Source organism: Cupressus sempervirens, chromosome 9 (assembly GCF_028749045.1).
Source record: "Cupressus sempervirens isolate cs-2001-9-10 chromosome 9, ASM2874904v1, whole genome shotgun sequence".
NCBI classification, from domain to species: Eukaryota; Viridiplantae; Streptophyta; class Pinopsida; order Cupressales; family Cupressaceae; genus Cupressus; species Cupressus sempervirens.
In genome coordinates this window covers 408,598,692-408,618,867 of record NC_143126.1, presented here as the reverse complement: position 1 = coordinate 408,618,867, position 20,176 = coordinate 408,598,692, and the positions used below count along the sequence as shown (strand labels likewise).

General features: G+C 32.0%; 1 pseudogene; it reads left to right on the top strand.

Moving 5' to 3' along the window:
* The first annotated feature begins 2,544 nt into the window (after window positions 1–2,544).
* Window positions 2,545–13,752, top strand: LOC149538997 (pyruvate decarboxylase 1-like; annotated as a pseudogene).
* The last annotated feature ends 6,424 nt before the right edge of the window (window positions 13,753–20,176 follow it).

Sequence of the window (20,176 nt, the reverse complement as noted above, 5' to 3'; positions counted from 1 at the left end):
TTTGTAGCATACACGTATCATGTAATTTTTAGCTAACTTAAGATAAATGATTAACATATGCAGGAAATTTGATTACATACTTATTGTGTTCATTTCTAATGATTACAACATATGTTATTTATAGTTACCAATGTTTATGTTGTGTCTGGTTATGACCCTTTTTGCAAATAGTCAATTGACTACAGGTACATCGTCACCCCTTTTGTTGACGATCTTGCATTCCATATATAAGGGAAATTTGTTCATGTTTGTGATGTTGCCTATTGTTCATGTTGTCTTCTAAGTTATTTGTAGCAAACGTTTATCATGTAATTTTTAGCTAACTTAAAGTAAATGATTAACATATTCAGGAAATTTGATTACATATTTATTGTGTTCATTTCTAATGATTACAACATATGTTATTTATAATTACCAATGTTTATATTGTGTCTGATTGTCACCCTTTTTGCAAATAGTCAATTGACTACAAGAAATTTGACCCATTTGGCGTGGATTGTGCACAGTGACATGGATCAGTAGGTATAAGTCAATAAATAGACATAATTTTCTTATATTCTTCTTGTTTATCATTGAGCACGTATGTTATAAATAGACATATTATATAATCATATAATGTATATATAGAAAAAGAAGGTCTGTATAGAAATATAATTGTATAATCACTTTCAACTTACTACATTTTATATTTGTCACTTTCACTTTCCATTTGATGGATTGTAGGACCCACCAAATAGGTACTTGTCGGATCTATCTACATCGAATGAGGGAAATGAGGAACTGGTAGATGAAAGCTCTGCATGTAGTACGGCTAAAATAGGGAGATCAACTAGACGTCAAAAGAATAGAAAAAAATTGATAAACGCATGCAATTTTTCCTTGCTAATGGGGGGTCATGTTCTTATGATGATGAGACCAAAGGCGACATCAAGGTACCCTTTCGGTACTCACACATTGAGAAAGAATGGGTACCCAATGAGCTACCTCCAATTAACACAGATTTTTGTGTTAATGAGAGGATATATCACATTGCTCCATCCTCATTACATGGTTTGGGCCTATTTTCCATGGATGGGATAAAGGTAGGTTACAACAATGTTGTTGAATTGTTCAAGTATGTCGGTCCATGTTACAATTACAATGATTGGATGTAGATTGTTCGGTATAAAAAAAGTATTTGTAGGTATGGGGTATCAGCTAATTGTATACAACGGAAAAAAAATGATCAAAGTAAAAGATTTTCTATGTACATTGATGGGAGACCAAAAGCAATAGGTAATATTGTAGGTTTTATAAATAGTACGTGACCTTCTTCAACTAGTAAGCAACCCAATTGCATATTTGAGGCGCATGAGGGGAATGAAGTTTTTGTTTGTGCAATAAAATCAATAAGTGCAGGGGAAGAATTGCTAATCGATTACCATTTAAATCGCATAGATACAAACAAAGTTACTATCATGAGGGTTGTAAGTACTCTTTACCATTTTCTTAATAAGTTTTTTTTTTTTGTTGTCTATTGCTTTCAGTTAGCTGAATTTTTTATGTTTAATCTTTGTGACAGGATGATATGGATCCAACAGATGATAGAGGTCACCAAGATGCTACTCCCACCCCTTCTTCAGCGAGGGTAAACCTTTTTGAAATTGTACAAATTAGATAGTTGAAAAATGTTATATTATTATGTTATTTTATTTATGGTGTAAGTACTATTTACCATTTTGTTAATAAGTTTTTTTTTCTGTCTATTGCTTTCAGTTAGCTGAATTTTTTATGTTTAATCTTTGTGACAAGACGATATAGATCTGACAGATGATAGAGGTCATCAGGATGCTACTCCCACCCCTTCTTCAGCGAGGGTAAACCTTTTTGAAATTGTACAAATTAGATAGTTGGAAAATGTTATATTATTACGTTATTTTATTTACGATTTTTTAGTTTTTATGATAGTTTTACTATTATTTCTCTCACAATTTCATGTTCAGGATAAGCGTAAAGAGTTATCAGTAAGTGCCGAGCCACTAGCTACGCCTTCTGATGAGGATATTGCTGAAACTCCCGATTTCATAAAAATGTTGAAGAAAAAATTTTAAAAAATTAATTTTGAAGCAATGAAAATTTTGGATGAGGCAAATATGGAATCCGAGGAGATGATGAAGAGGCTATCATATTTGAGAGCGCAAGCTCGTCGTTATGAAGTAAGCTCCAATGAATATTTAGTTATAAGAAAATTTTAATAAAGATTTGTATTTTATAATATTTTATGTTGTGAAGTAAAATATGTAATATTGGCAAAAATACTTTATTGATGCAATTTTTTTAAAGAGTTGTAAGAAACTTTAACTACTAAATTCTTGTTGTATAGGAATTTTTGGCAACTGATCCACAACTTGGTCAAGGACAATGCGGTGAGGCCGGTAGTAGCAGAGCTCCGACTGCCACTGGTAAAATAATCTTTTAGTTGACAAGTTAGAAGGAATTTTTTATTTCAAACATTCAAAACTTCTTAACTCTTACTTTTATTATTTCAGAATGTCTTTGCTAACAATGTATTGTTCAAGTCATCCAGTGCAGGAGAATCCTAAGAGGTTGATGGACACTCATACAAGATTGCCGACTACAATGTCAGAAACAAGGGGACGTCTAGCTGGTAAATCCTTGTTTTTCTATATTTGGTTTTGTGTTAATTATGAGTTGATAACATGTACTTTAATCTTGGGTGCATCACATAGTGTATTTTTTTTTTTGTGGTTGGAGATGCACCATCTGGTACTCCGCCAAATGCGGATCATAGTGCATGTATTGGTGATAATTCACCATCATTTCCTGGAGCTACTCGTATTTCTAGCATGGGAGCTATGCAGACATCATTGTTGATTAACGATGATGAATCAATGCCTTTGAAATGTCCTAAGATCCTAGGTATGATCAATGACAACATCAATTAAGAATGACAAAAAATGAAGGTCATGGCAAGTTAAATGTATTATGCATTATATTTTTTTTTTCAAGGTATACTGATTAATATAGTCACAGTACATTTTTTAGTTTCAGAACATCAGCAATAGAACCCCAGTGGTAGAGTTTGACTGGTTTTAGACATTTTAAAATTTTTTCCAAACTTCTTTTTTGGTCAATTTTGGTCAAGTTGATCCTCCAACCCTAAAATAGATCACTAAAAAGATGAAATGTATCTCATTTTATGTATTTTTTATTCGCTATAAAAAGTATTCTTCGCATGATTCATTTTAATGGTTCTTATTATTAATTATCCCATGACATTTTTTGCAAGAAACAATACATTTTATAGGAGGCTTTATGACCTCACGCTGCGAAGATTCGGGCCCACCATACATAAAAGGTGGAACATCATAACTGAACTAATTTTATCCCACTATTTTTTTTCATATCATTAATTGGTGCAACATTTTTCCTTTCATTTGGGTCTTTTCTTATGCTAGCTATATCTAACAATTTTGTATTTTTTCTTAAAAGGTGGAACTACCAAGATCAAAAATTTAAAGATGAGCTCATCAAAGATATAGAGCATGAATTTGGTAGTAATATTTTTTATCATAAGAAATTGTTACAAAAAGCTTCCAAACATCTTAAGGTTGTGAGGGACACATATAGAAAGAGCCTCGTCCTAAACTCGAAGTACAAGCATCCTCCCTTTGTTTCAGTGAGCGACTGGAATGAGTTCATTTTGGATGCAAAGGAGAAAAGGGAACGTCCAAAAGAAAGTACACTAGCAAATCCAAAAGAAAGTACACCAACAAATCCGAAAAGGTATGCGATAGTATTAACTACTAGTACATTAATGAGCAAATTTAGGGTTCAACTTCAGTATCAACAATTTCAACTAGCTCAATTTAATCTATCTATTGATGAAAGGTATGCAATTCATATGCTGACACAATTGCTTATAAATCTCAATCTCAATCTGTGCATAAATCTTACATAAGATATAACTGACACAACTGCTTATAAATCCTAAATTCATATGCTGACACAATTGCTTATAAATCTCAATCCCAATGCTTACACAACTGTATATATCTCAATCTGGGCATAAATCCTACATAAGATATAGATAGTGCGCTTATAACTTCACATATAGCTATATTATGTCTTGAAAATATAGTAATGCTCAACTACATGCACCATAGTTGTATGTGTTAGCAGTATAGGTGATAAATGATATTCAGTAATTGTAATGACAAGTACAATTTTTTTGAAAAACTTTGCAAGAATTTTACTAATGGTTAGTCTCCTAAAAGTAATAAGCATCACGTTCAATGCCAGAAACACAAGTTAATGACAACAATCACATTCCTATCTTTGAGGACTGACAACAACACTTGTATATTTATATTTATTGGTATTGTGGAGAGATGATCCAGCCTACACTAGGTAAGACAACCTATTTGAGACTTCATTTGGATGACATTATGTATGTTACCTATAGACCATGGCTAGGCATAGAGCCATATATGACACTGGATGTGAATTATCAATGATATATAACTTCACATATAGCTATATTATGTCTTGAAAATATAGTAATGCTCAACTACATGTACCATAGTTGTATGTGTTAGCAGTATAGGTGATAAATGATATTCAGTAATTGTAATATATAATGACATATAATAATTGTAATATAACTTAGTAATCATACCTGAGACCTGTAGTTAGAGTGAGATGAGACCTGTCATCATACCTCTCGGGCTGCTCATTATTATGTAGTATATGAAAATGTAGTACCTCTAGCTCAACATGTCTCAAGGTTCTTTGATTATGCTTGAGCTTCTGATGGTGTAGTGCCTCCTACACGTGCAGATGTTACTCCTCCTCCTCCTCCCGGTGATGAGGGGGAAAGCTGTAGTTAGGTCCATGCTATCTTTTGTTCCTTTTTGTATCTTTATATTGATCATGAGATTCATTGTATATTTGATGTATCATTTTGAGACTTGAGATATTGATAGTGCTCTGATTAGACTTAGTTTTGATCTTTTGATTGTATCACCCCTCCGACATGTCAATGATATATATATGACACTGGATGTGAATTGTCCACTCTTAGAAAGCATTAGAATTATTGATTGTAGTTTGCCCAGTAAGATAATGGTGAGCTTCTGTTTACCTAAATGTCTCTATTTGGAAACTGACACTCAACTTCTAGAACATTTTGCAAAAGTGAAATCGATTAGGAAAATCACCTGTTCTGGTGATGAAGATTTTTCTAATGTCAAAGTTCTACAATGCTTTCCTTATTTGGAGGAGTTGTGCATGCATTCTCCATTATTGGTCGTGTCCCCTACAAGTGTAAGCATTTATGTTATTTTAATCTGGATGAAAGCATTTGTTTGCAAGCATTTAAAGTTAGGAATTTTTTTTTGGAAAACTCTAATCTAAATTTCATTCTTATAAATAATGCTGATAATTTCTGCTATTTCTTTCCACTCTATGAAATTTACTATTTCTTAAACTCTTATACCCTATTTATAGGATCAAAATTATGTGGCATTATTAAAGCAAATGGTTTAAAAATGATCACATACTAATTTTCTTAATTTCTACAGTAAAAGTGTTAAAGTTGACTTTTTATTTTTTCCTATCCTTAATTCTTCTTTTACTGTGTGACTTTTAAGAATAGTTGAAGCTTATCTAAACAGTTTTCTATCCAAGTGTCAGCTTTTAAATCATTTGTTGTGGATGTAGACTATACGAAACATCCTCCAAACTATGATGTAACGTTTTTGATCTTCTCAAACATTCTGAATGGTGCTCCACTGCTAGAAGAAATCAAAATTAACATAGATTAAGACAAGTCTTAAGTCGCGAGTCTTCTGCTGGAACAATGCTAGGTAGTTCCTGTTAGTTGCTAGTTATCTTAGCAAATTAGTGGGGATTTTGTTTCAGTTACAACCACCATTTATAAAATCAATTCCATGCACTGTGGAGGCTAAAGAAGCACTTGATGCACAAAGGTGATGTCATTTTAATTGAAAACAAAAAAATACTTACTTTTCAGCTACGGGTAAAAAGGAATGCTACTAAAACAATTTGAAATCTGACATTCACCCTCAAGTTTATACCTGTTGTAGCCTTGGGGATAAAAACACTTTGAGTGTGGAACATAGGGATAAAAATTTAATCTATAAAATCTACTAGGTGTTTCAAATTTTAGCTTATCATTTACTTTGTGTGACAATGGATAATATAGACTGTCGAAATTGATGTGTAATTTTATGGAGAGGCATGTCAGAATATGGATAAATACTTAGCATGAACTCCATGGATAAATAGCATGATTACACATGTCAATTAAAGGTATGATGCTATAATTTCTTCCCTTTTTTCATATTTTTGGTGGAACATGCTACTTTATGCTAAAACCTTCATACCATATAATAATCCACTATTTAGTACTGATCTTTATATCTATATCATCTAATGTATTTCAAACTTTTCATAGGTTGCAGGACACATCAAAGGCAACAAAGGTGAGGCTAGAAAAGGTTGGGCAGCACAGACTTGGCTCTGGGGGATATTCGAAAATCAAAGCACGCGTTGTAAGTAGCAATAAATGAATTGCAAAGAAAAATGATTTATAAAATGCAAATAATTTTGTTAATTAATAAAAAAATGCAGGGCGCTGATTTTAATCTGGAGGCCACAAAAGAACACAAAAAAATTGCCTTCAAGCAAGGCTATGCAGCGGTGGCTGAATGCCTACGGCAAACTTCCATTCCCCCAACCGAACCGTCTCCTGCATCATGTGCATAGGTAAATATGCCAACATATATATTAGAAATTGAATACTTGAGAAACAATTTATTTGATAATAATGTGCATGACATTGCAATGCAGCCTGTTAATTGTGAAACAGATCATACGCAACATCATGAAGCCCCTGATGTGCATTGTACTATCGATGGAGGTGCTCATTTGTTATTTAAAACTAATTATATAATTATTAATACAATTTAACATCTTTAATTGAACTTGGTGTAACCTTTTTGTGTTGAGGATATAGAATCATGTCGTGCTGAACGAGTGTCGGAGGATGTTCAGACTGATCAGCAGGTAGATCATTTCGCACATTCAGGTAAATAAAATTTATGTTTTGTTCTTTTAAATTAATTTATTGATTTATAGTTCTTTTACTTAAATAAAAACTCGTAATTCACTAATATAAAATGGTGTGAATTTAACTCATGGAGTACTTGTTATTGCAGCGGACCCGCCTTTGGTGCAACGGCCTCATGATGTTCCTAAACGGATGAGGAGGAGACATGTGTTAGAACCAGTACAGGAGGGGGATGAGAGGACATTGGTATTCCTCTTAGAAATTTTATGAAAAAAAGAAACGACAAGAGAGCAAAAAAGAAATGATTATTCATGAATGACTTACTCTTGAATATTGTTAATGAATATTGTGTTATGAATATTATTCATTAATGTTGGGTGTTAATGAATTATTTAGGAATGACTTACTCTTGAATGTTGCATGTTAATGAATTATTCACGAATGTTCTGTCTTTATGAATTTTATGTGTTAATGAATGTTATCATGTGATTATAATGATTGAATGCTATATTTCATAAATGGATGAATTGAATGTTATTAAATGTTAATGGGGATGATGAGGACATTGATATTCCTCTTAGAAATTTTATGAAAAAAAGATACGACAAGAAAGCAAAAAAGATAAGATTATTCATGAATGACTTACTCTTGAATATTGTTAATGAATATTATTCATTAATATTGGGTGTTAATGAATATTGTGTTAATGAATTATTCATGAATGACTTACTTTTGAATTATTCATGAATGTTGTGTGTTTATGAATTTTACGTGTTAATGAATGTTATCATGTGATTATAATGATTGAATGTTATATTTCAAAAATGGATAAATTGAATGTTATTAAATGTTAATAGGGAATTTAGAGTGATGTTAGTGGTGGTGGGGGGAAAATGAGCTTCCACCTTCACGTGGTTGGCCCTGTTAAGTAGAGAATATTTAACTATTCTCGAAACCAAGTGAAGCACAAACTTTAAAGATAACCTTATAGTTAATAGTGACAACCAATTAGCAAGTCGAAATGAAGTTCTTTGTTACAGGTACCTTTTTAGTTTTTAAAGCACAATATCATGTTTTAATATTGTATAGTTTTTTTTCTTAAGTTAAAGTATTCTTTTACTATAACAACATAATTTATGACCATTTTAGTAACTATTCTAACATCGCTTTATGACAAATCTTGTTTTGGCAAAGATGGCGATACGTGGTGTTGTCTATTCCTTGGGAGATTGGATTGCATAGGTCTATATCTCAACATCAACATGGAAAATAGTGTGAAATTGCACTTTCCTTAGTCATGGTAGCATATCTACTGCACTCTTTTGTTTGAAAAATGAATAGAAATACCATATCTAGTAGCTTCTCTATTTTGTATTCATTTATTGGTAATGATTCAATGTCATGCCATTTGATGGTAGCTTCTAGAGTTTCATTTAGTTGTAAGGTGTGTCTTATCTTTTCAAGTTTTTATACTCCATTTTGTAGTTTGGTACTAATTGATGATGTCTGGGATCTTCTACCTTCACTGTAGTCTTCATCATCATCCAACTTGTTGTTTGGTATTTTCTATGTTATCCTCTATTTCCATGGTCTTCAACATGGATGTGTATTTTATCTATCTAGTTCAAAGACTCTATGCGCCTAAGGTGGAAGCCATTTATAACTAACAGTTGGAGAGATCATGTTTCACCTTGTAAAACTAGAAAATATCACGAGTTTAAGGTCAAGAAGGAAGAAGTCATAACATTTTGAGTAGCAAAATATGCTTAAAATTACATATTTAGTTGATTCTTTGGTGAAGTTTCTTATTTCAATTCAATTGATTTTGGTTGTCAACCAAATTCCTAACTCTAATGTATATTGTATTTCAGTGCTACATTTTCATAGGGATCTAAGTAAAATGATAGTTGACTATTATTTATATTTGAGAATTTGTGTTGTGCCTTACTATGATCCTCTAATAATAGAGGACAAATCAATCTAAATTTGTTTCTCATGTCCCATGTTCGACACTTCTTCTTGTGTAACTAACCACTTTTGATGTGGGTTATGAACTCTGATGTTAGTATGCTATTACACTGCCATTTATTATAGAGTAGATATAATAATTATCTCTGAATATACTGTAAGGGTCTCTAAACATGAGTAAAGCAGTATTATATAACGTAGATCTAAACTCAAAATTCATGATGTTTTCCACTCTGGAGAAAGAGGGGAACTTAATATACTTGTAACACACCCCATCAGAAGAGATCCATTGGATGGTTTTTGTTGGGGTTTGACTCTCCTGGTGTAGCGCTAAGCTAGGCTTCTAGGTGCTAGGATATTTGCTCTTGTTGGTGGTTCTAGACCCGCTAAATGCTCTAGATAATTGTCTATCAAATTTTGGTTGAAGGAGCTATGCTTGGGCTATCAAGTCTTATGCAAAGTTTTTCCTATTTTGTGGTGATAACATGAACTTTTATCAGTGCAGAAGTATGGTCTATAAATTCTTAGAGTCTCTAGTGTCTCCAAGATTTACATTGTTGGGTGACTAATTCTTTGAAGTCCCTAATGTTTGGTGACATTGAGCTATACCTATGTGAGTTATGTTTGGGTTTTCCTTCCTCATCTTCATTTCACTTTTGTGAGTTGTTTTTCCCAAGGCCATTGGAAATTCCCTTTGCTAGTTCCTAAAATTGGATGGATCTAGTACAATTTTGGGCTATTCTATGTTTGTATTCTAGTTGAAATAGAGATCTCTCCACTTCAATCATGGTTGATGAGAGGCCACGGGTGAACCATTGAATATGAGGGTTTTCCATTTTGTTGTAGAGATTGTATCTCTATAGGATACATGCCTAATCATTGCCATTTTGTGTTGGATAGGTACTGTCACTTGATGGAGGGCCATGGAAAATGACCATTTGCAATTAGAGCTTCTGATTCTATTTTAGATTTTCCTTTTGAGGACTTGTTTTCTAATGAAGAAGAAACTTTTTTTGATTATATTGATGCTTCTCATGCTATTGGTCTAAGCTAGATTTCTATCGATTCCATTCTTGTCACAATTTTGGATGTTAGACCGTATTTCAGGTGTGATGCCTGCTAGCCTTGTGGCCTATGTTGTTGAAGTTACTGCTCCCACTTCTATTTTGAACAAAATTTTATTGATAATGCTGACTCTTAAATAATCACTCTTTGGCCTTGTTGACAGGTTGTAGTAGGGTTTCCTTTGTTGCAATCCTAACAATAGCGTTGCTTAGACTTTTGTCCAAGTGCATAGGAAAAGGTTTATTTTGTTGTGTTGTTGATGCCCTATGTTTATGGTTTCATCCCTTGTTTGTGTAAAGGTTAAAAACCCCTTGTTTTGGCTGTTATAGAAAAACAACATATCAATATCATCCTTTCAGATTGAACAATTTTAGATGAGTAATGATACTATCTTGAAAAATACAAGAAGCCAAGACTACAATATACACTCGTTTGATGAAGCAAATAAAATCCTTCCAACAATAATTAGTCAGAACTATCAAAGTGAATTTTTAGGATTGTATAAACACAATTGGAAACTGGATCAAGAAAATTTCATGTCTTTCTCATGGGTGGAAACTTTGGTTATTATGTGTAAAATTGGCCTCATTCTTTTAACAATTATTTTCATGTTATCCGTAGAATTATTTTTTATCATTTAAGTTTCTTGTTCTTGCAAGATGAACTATGAGATGCAGTGTTACTGGTGTTTGCAAATAAGTAGGATATTCCCAATGCAACGAATGCTGCAGAGATCATGATAAACTTGGGTTGCATTCTCTTAGGTAGCGACACTTGTGAGTATTACATTCTTTATAATTTTCAGTATTAAAAATTCTAGATACTAATCATCTATTATGCTGCACTATTTCTACTTTGCATATAGTTTATCATCACTCTAGTAAACGAGAAAAAAATTGGAATGTTTAGTGTTGCTTGTGAAATAGCTTGTATCATGTCCTAAGGTATATACAAAGCATATGTGATTGTTTGTTAGAAATAAATCCTTTTATTTTAGTTCTTATGGCTTTTGTTTTATTTTGCAGGTTTGAAAGATTACAGTCAAATAGGGTTCAAGAATTTTGTATTACAAAAATGTCTTATTTCTTTATTGATATAGATAGATTGAGGAGGTAAAAATTCAGTTTTGATGCATACTCATATGTAGGATGCAAACTTATTTTGATGTGACATTATGTGTGTTCTCTTTCACATTTTACTATCAATTTTCTATCCAATTTAATGACCCAAAACTACTGAGAAAAATTGTGAAGGTACTGATCATGCCATTTCTGTAGTGCTTATTGAGAGTAAGCCAGTTTATATCAGCATTAGCTATAATCTCCCTGGCATTCCACACCATACATTCTGTGATGAGCCTATTCCATTATGGCTCACTCCCAAGTGGGCTTTTTTCTTCCTTTTAGGTAAATTAGTTTCTTCTACATGGACTTTTTGTTTTGATTCTACTTTTTTTAGCATCATTATTTAGAATCTCACTCTTTGATCCATCATCAGAATGTAAGAACATAAAAATATGTAAAATGTATTTTTGTAGTTGCAGATTGCAAGTTTTTTCTCATATTACATATTTTGTATGCTTAGACAATGGATCATAGTATGATCTAAACCATTGATATTAAAAAATACAAAATACATACACAATCAAAATCGAAAAGCCATACATAATATTCAAATAGACTGTGGAAATTTGATTAGTTTGGAATTAGTTTTAATTTTTGTACTTGTACAATGTCCTACATGTCTAAGTATTAAATGTGTGAGTTGTTCATGTTGTGGATCTCGACCTCTTGTTTCCGACTGAAAATTTTCTTTTGAGGGGTGATCAAGATTTTTTAGTCTTTGGCCTCCTGTCTTTTTTGTATTTTCAAGATCTTAATGTTTGTAGGTTTACTTTGGTTTGGTTGATCAGCATTTTCATTTGTAGAATCAATGAAACACATTTGAGGGTTTTTGCATTCATATTATTTTAAATCTTGTCAAATTAGTTTTCTCATTATACTATATTCAACTCTTCCTTAGTTGATCTAGTGTATATCTTTTAGCATGCAAGGTTCACCACACACACTATTTCCAATACTTTGTTTGACAATAGTAAGGTTTAAATTATCATTCAAGACATTGGGTCGATGTGTAAACTTTATTCCCTTTTCATTGTTTCTTAATGTGTGTGTACCCTTTGCAAAATGAATTTAGAAGTGTGCTTTTTTTTTTTTTTTTTCACCATGACATGTTCTTATAGTTTTCCAATGTTTGAAAGGTCTTGGTGGGTCACAAAATCCATTAATTAAATTAAAAGCAAGGTTTGTATGTCATGAAACTCTTGCATTGCTCATTGCATTTGAAGCCACTTGTAACTTGTTTTTTTAATAGTTTTTTTGGCTAGCATGAACTATAGGCTAAGCAATCCAAGAAGTTTGTAAGTAGCTGTGGAAACAACTATAGAGTTCCTAAATGCAACAATTAAGCAAGTGTTGGTTAGGGGTCCAAAGATGAGGGTTGTTAAGGAAAAAGATGCATTTACGGAATTGAAAAATGCTTCAAGTTATGTTGTGGCCACAATGCCATCGACTAAGGGTAAAGTTTCAGAGACTCTTCCACATTTCATAAGAACTTACTGGGGTGTAGTCGATACTGCATTCTGTGCTGAAATAGTTGAGTCTGTAGATGCTTACTTATTTACAGGGCCCATTTTTGATGAATATAGCTCAATAGGATATTCATTACTCTTGAAGAAGGAGAAAGCTATAATTGTGCAGCCTAATCTGGTAACTATCACAAATGGACCTACTTTTGGGTGTATATTAATGAAAGACTTCTTAGAAGCCATCGCAAAGAAGTTGAAGCACAATACAATGGCCTTCGATAATTATTAGCATATATTTGTGCCTCACAGTGTTCCCTTGAAAGGTGCTCCAAACGAGGCTCTTAGAGTCAAATTGTTATTCAAACACATCCAAGTAAAATTATTGAGAATCACTACATATCATAAAATGACTTATGGTTCAGTCGGTACTTCAATCCTTGGTTTTTTTGTTGTTCCTATAGATTAATGAGTAAACACTTCTTATTTGTAGGCCATGCTATCAAATGAGACAGTTGTCATTGCAGAAACTAGTGACTCTTAGTTCAACTTCTAGAAGCTTAAACTCCCAGAGAAATGCAAGTAATGCAAAATCTCTTGCAAAAGTTTATATAATTAAATTTTTGACTCATTTATTTTGATGATGGATCATAGTGTATGATTTAAAATGTTGATCTAACCAAGAAACTATTGAACAACAAAGTTCATAAAATTATAATACATGATTTGTCTAACTGACTAGCTTGTTACCTGTAAGTCATAAATTTGCGCTGAAATAGTTCCTACAATTTATTGCAATTATTTATGCCCCTATTTGGAATTGGTTATCAATTTTAGTTTGAAGAATCAGTAATTTGTGACATTATTTTTCTTAAGGCTCGTGTCAATGTTGAATGATTCATTCTAATGTTGATTTTGTAGGTATGAGTTTCAGATGCAGTATGGATCAATTGGTTGGTCTATTGGAGCTACACTGGGATATGCTCAAGTATTGTATAGGATGAGTTTAAGGCCCAATCCCATCACCTTGAGAGGATCATAAGGCTTGTATTCCATCTTCATTAATATTCCCCAAAACCATTTGTATCTCTGCTAGCATACTTCCTTCATTGCAATAGTATTTGAATATCCATTCTTGCTATTACAATCAATGCTAGCAAAGCTTTAACACACAAATCCACTCAGAGTTTCAGAAGAGAACTAAGGTTAGATTGAAGGATGTGGAATTTCTTTCTCTCTCCAGACCATGTGGAATTTTTTTTAGCAATTTTGCAGTACCACCTAGAATGCTTAAATGATGCCCTAATTCTTTGTCATTGCTTATTCCACAAAGTGCCTGTAACATAGAACTTTGTATAACATAGTGCCCCTCATAACCAGTCTATGTTGCACTAATATTAACTACGTACATAATTCCTCCCTACCATCCTCAACCCTTAAGCATACTTGGATTTCTCAATGGTTGCATAGTACTTGCACTTAAATCAGTTTTATTAAGTTATTGACTACACATCTTTTCTTGTGTTTTTCTACAAACACAATATTTTATAATAATTTCTAAATCCATTTGTAATCCCTAAATGATACATGATGTCCAAGTTTCATCTATTTAATTGTACTTATTGAGTTTCTAAAGGATCCATGTAATTCATCATTTTATGAAAGGTTCAGTTAGTTTACTAAATCTTTCTTTCTAGTTGCAAAAAAATGTAATAACTGTATGCAAGAATAATGAACTGAAAAGTGATCCAAACTAAATTGAATCAAACATCAACACACCTAACAAGAAAAATGACACACATTAGCACTAAATTTTTCATCCAGTAAAACATTAAAATAAACAAAATTGCTATTAAAATCTTGTACTACCTTTTTATGTTTATCGCTTACCTATTTGCAACTCCACAATAGATATTAACAATCTCTTGCCCTCACCGTGCAATTGAATTACTTTAGTTTTATTGATGCAGTTGAACTACGAGTGCCTTTTGTGTTGTTGACAAATCGTAAGCTTTCAAATTTTGTGAAGCCATTACGGATGCAAATGAACAACTGGTGAGGTGTCAATTTTAAGGCAATTTTTTGTTTCTATAATGTACAGTTCAATTGCTAGAAATATTTCATCTAGATTGTTAGTTGATAGATTGTTAACTTTTCATGTCATTTTCTACTTTGGTTGGGTAGTTCTCCTTGCATTTGTAAATCGTAAATCTTGCTGCAGTCTTTAACCTGATGACAGTTCGATATTACACCCAAGGCGATAACATAGTTGACTTAAAACTTTGCATTAAAGAAAACATCAAAGGATAATATTTTAATTGTGGATATTTGTAAATTATGTTGGTTTTAGACATAGTTATAGTTATATATGCGCTCTTATGATGATGTGATTGGGACTGTAAGTTTTTTTTGTCACATTTATCTATTTGAAAAATAGATGAAATTATTGGCTTTCATTCCTGATAAATAATTCTTTCCTAATTTTATTCTTCCCTGCAGGAACCAAAATTTAGAGGTGCTGTGCTAATTATTGCAAAGGCTTTGCTCTCATAGGAGCCTTTTAAACTGCACAAAATTTGAGTTGTAAAGCATAATTGCTCGGTGGAGACTCAGGATATCGTGCACATATCTTCCTCCTTCCCATTGTTTTGTATGAAATAAATCATGTGACAAACGAAACAATGGTGTGGAGGTAGAAATGTGCATGATACCCTGACTCTCATGCACCGAGCAATTATGCTTTAGAATCAAGTTTTGTGCAGTTTAGAAGGCTCCTATGAGAGCAAAGCTTTTACAATAAATGGGATAGCTCGTCGAAATTTCTACATGTCTTCGTCTCAATTTTAACACAAATGCAATATTTCGGTCAAAATTTTCATGCAAAATTGGTTTGCTTTGGCATCGCGAGTATGGCACTGACGAAAAAATGTAAAGCAATTTTGTTCCAATTTCGACGAAAATGCAATATTTTGGTCAAAATTTGACGCAAAACTGGTCCACTTTGGCGTCACGTGTATGCCACCAAAGGAGAAATTTGAATTGGATTCATCACAATTTTGACGCACCAATATGAAGGTTTACGTCAAAATTTTGACGAGCACCGTTGGCAAATGAGGTAATATCACTTCAGCTTGGACCAGGGAAAGCAACGAAATTCGTGTCGATAAGTCGACCTTTATGTAGTCAAAATTTTGACGTGAAATGTATGCGGCAAAAAATTGACTAGAAAAGACCGACGGCAAGCTTGGTCGCCTTATCGACCTACTCTTGTTGAAATTTTGACCTTTTTGCATCGAAATTCAAGCCTAAATTTACTAGTGAGAGAAAGAAACCTTTATTGCTAAACATGAACAATAAACCAAGCTAGAGATCTAAGACAAACTCTAGAAGAAACCACTGATGAAAAGCACAATAAAGGCATAAACAATGGACCCACAATAGTGGGTTACACTTTTTTGGATAAACTAACATTGCATTGTTTTCTTTTTAAAACTAACTTTCAAATGAAAATTATCATTTAATAGTTACAAATCTAAAGATGAACCATTAGGGGCATTTCCATTAGTTACAATTTTTTTGGTTTTTTTAGGATATGGTCTTCATGTTAAGTTAGTATCCAAATATAATTTAGTTACAAATATTTAACTCTTATAACCCTTTTGTCTTTATGTTTGGTTATACTTTATTATACTAAATTATATTTAGTATGAGGAAACCATACTAAATATAATTTAGTTAACTAAATTATAATTTAGTTAATTTATGTTTGTAATATGTGATGCCTTGATAAGTTGATATAATTCTTTATAACCAACTTTATTAGAAATTTCCTGATGATGACAAATTATTATTTCCTAAGTTAGTTTGACTCCAATAGTGCTTTTGAAATTGAGAATGGTTTAAAGCTACCCAATAATATAAATAATATAACTAATTAAAGGAAAGAAGAGTCACTCCAATAATATAAATAATTATTAAAGGTCAATCTTAAAGATGCACAAGATTTCATTCTGAATTTGAAAGAATTGATTGAGAGCACTACAGTAAAGAAGAATGAGTTAGATGATTAGATCAAGGACAATGAACTAGCTTCAAGGCTTAAGAAGGAGAATGAGATTCTAAAACATGAGCTTGGAATTACAAATTTGAAGATATGTTAGAAGATGAGAAGAAAAGTCAAACAGATTTGAATTTTTTGAGAATGCAGATCTGAAATCTCAACTTACTAAGGTTACATTTGAACTTAAGACTACAATTTAGGTCTTTCTTGATTGGTCATTAATGAAAATATCATTGTACAAAAATTCTCCTAAGGAGGGTATTCTTATATGTCCAAAGAAACCAGTGTGAATGAGTTCAAATTTATTTTTAAATGTGTTCACCACAATGAAAGGTCCCTTAAGAGTTATTACCTAATGCACAACCCTTATATATTTCATCATGTACAGGGTTTAATTAGGCAATGCTATAGCTTTTTTTTCTAAGTAGGGCATAAATTTGAAGATGCCCTATCCTCTTATGCCATATTTAATGTTTAGTAGAAACATCATGAATCAAAGATTGATTTTCAATATTACAAAGTTTTTACAAACATATATCTAAAACTACTATTGTCTATCTTATGCTAGGTAAGATCTTTCCCATCCAAGAAAATGATTTGATATCGTTTGTCTTACATGAATGAGATATTAGGTTTAGGGCTTCATTTCTTTTACAATTTTTTTTGTTGCATTAATCTCGTATTCATGTCTTGACATTGGTTTAGGGTTTGCTAACAAGAAAACTCATGAAATATGTTGGAAGCAATCATTTTTCATCATGAATAGTGTGGTTGGTATTAATTGCTCTTTCTCTATGCAGTTTTTGTTCATGTAATGTTTAACTATCTACTATACCATAGGTCTATAGCATTTTTCTAAAGAAGTGATAATGATGAAATTAAAGATTGTTGGCAATGCATTCAACATCTTCACAAATGAAAATTATCTTAATAAACCTCTACTATTGATCAAGCTATGAGGAATCTGCTAACTGCTCCTAAAATTTGATATTGATGTTTTGAAAGAACCTTCAAAAATTTTAAGCAACCCCCTTTCCTACTCCCAGAGCTAACTAGTGTGGAACTTTGTATTGAGCGCACAAGAAGAAAAATCAAACAAGACCAATTGAAATCACTATAAATCATTTTTACAAATCAAAAACTTTTCCTTTAATTTCATGAAGATGCTCAATATACTAATTATTAAGATAATTTTCATGAAGAAGCTCCCCAATAAAATTTTAATATTATTTAATTATTTATATTATTGGAGTGATCTTCTTCTTTCCTTTAATTAGTTTCTATTGGAGTGACTCCTATAGAAACTATTAATCTTGTTATATTTATTACTTTTAATACATAATGGCCCTAACTCACACCTCTTTAACTCTTTTCCATCTTTAACACCATACATAATTGACTTGTACTTTCCTAGAGAAACTATTTTTTGACAAAATTTATGTATGCTATCTACATGTGGGCATGTTTTCAACTTTTTTAAAACACCATATTTATCACAAGAACCTTTGAAACACATAGCCTTATAATAAGTATTTCCATCATCTCGTGTGCATAGTATACTTGTAATAAACTCTCTTAGAAACTTTGGATGTTCTTATATACCACATTCCTACAAAACATTGTTAATGTGCAAAGTATAACATATAAAATGATAAATATTAGTGTCTTTAGTATGTGATTTTGAACCAATGGTTTGATATGCATCAAAAAGGTTTCTCACAGTGGCTCTTTCACTACTATTTTCAAATTATTGTAACCCCAAAATTCTCATCGTCTCTCTAAATTTCAAAAAAATTATCATTTCAATAACTACTTGACATCTTCCACTTACATTTAAATTTTTAAAATATTTATTCCATATCTTATTAACAATTCTTCTACAATTTCTTTCTAACATTTTATCATTCATTGGCCTTAGAAAATGTTCATCAATGTCAATTAGAAACTTTGGCTTTCTACGAACCATTCTAGGAGGTGTAGACAATGGTACATTACGTACATTAGGTGCATTGCATAAATTAGGTGCATTGTGAGCATTAGGTGAATTAGGTACATGAGGTGAATTACATGCTTCACATGAATTAGGTGCATAAGGTGAATATGGTTCATTATGAAAATTATGTGCAAGAGGTGAAATGGGTGCTTTCTCTTAAATTTGAGTTGGTCTGTGCTCTTGAATCTCATTTGCTACATTAGGTGCAATAATTTCAATTGATTTGTGCTCTTGAAATTCATTAGGTGAATTCATCATTTCAATATCAAATGGCACATTCTCACTAGTCACCTCATGTATGTTTAATGCTCTAGCTTGACATAATCTCCTCATCATACGATCTACCTTTTTTCTTTCCTTCATTGCCTCTTGTACCTTAATTGATCTTCTCTTATTCTTTCCCATTATTCATAACCTACATATAACAACAAAATTGCATGAACATAAACTCAAAAAATAAAATACTTCAATCATTTTCAATAAAGATAAAGTTATAATGATTATAAAGTATGAACAAGACACTCAAAAACATAAAATTTTGATCATTTTAAAGCAAGAAGACATAAAAATGTGTACCTATAGAAGAACACCCCATAACACAACAATGTGACTTTGCAACAACTTGAAATGGTTGTTAAAGAAGTTAATATTTGTATATTGTACAAAATTTGTGTGTGTGCAGGAGAGAGAGAGAGAGAGAGAGAGAGAGAGAGAGAGAGAGAGAGAGAGAGAGAGAGAGAGAGAGAGAGAGAGAGAGAGGTTTTTGAGTGTAGTCTCTAAATATAATACCCCATATTCAAAGACACACATATTATATTTCATAAAATATATATACTACAAATGAAAGGATTCCACAGGGGACATGTGTCTCCATTCCCAAATTGTGGTTTTTGTTCCATTCTCCTATTGATATTATTATCCTTGTCTTTGGGATAGCCTCTTTTCCTTATTTTTATCCCTCATGTTGTTATGTCTAACATGACTATCTTCCTTGCTAAGACCAATGGAAGTGTCATTTGGATTGGTTTCTTGCCCATTAACTATCTTGGACATCGTGTCTTCATAAATCTAGTGGATGTTGGAATTATCGTCAATTAGTATTATCCCCACTCAATTATTGAATTATATTATATGGGTTAATATTATATATTTGTTATTACCATATTATAGATTAAAATATAATATTGTAGGATTAATATATTGATGATTAATATTGTATTGATTAACATTTATATTATACCAATATTAATACTTATGACTATTAATTTTTAAGTACTCTTTGATCTATTGGTATTATATTAATATCAGTCATTAATATTATATTGATTAATACAAACACACACACACACACACACACACACACACACACACACAGAGTAATATTGGAAAATAGATTCACAAGAATATGAGCTA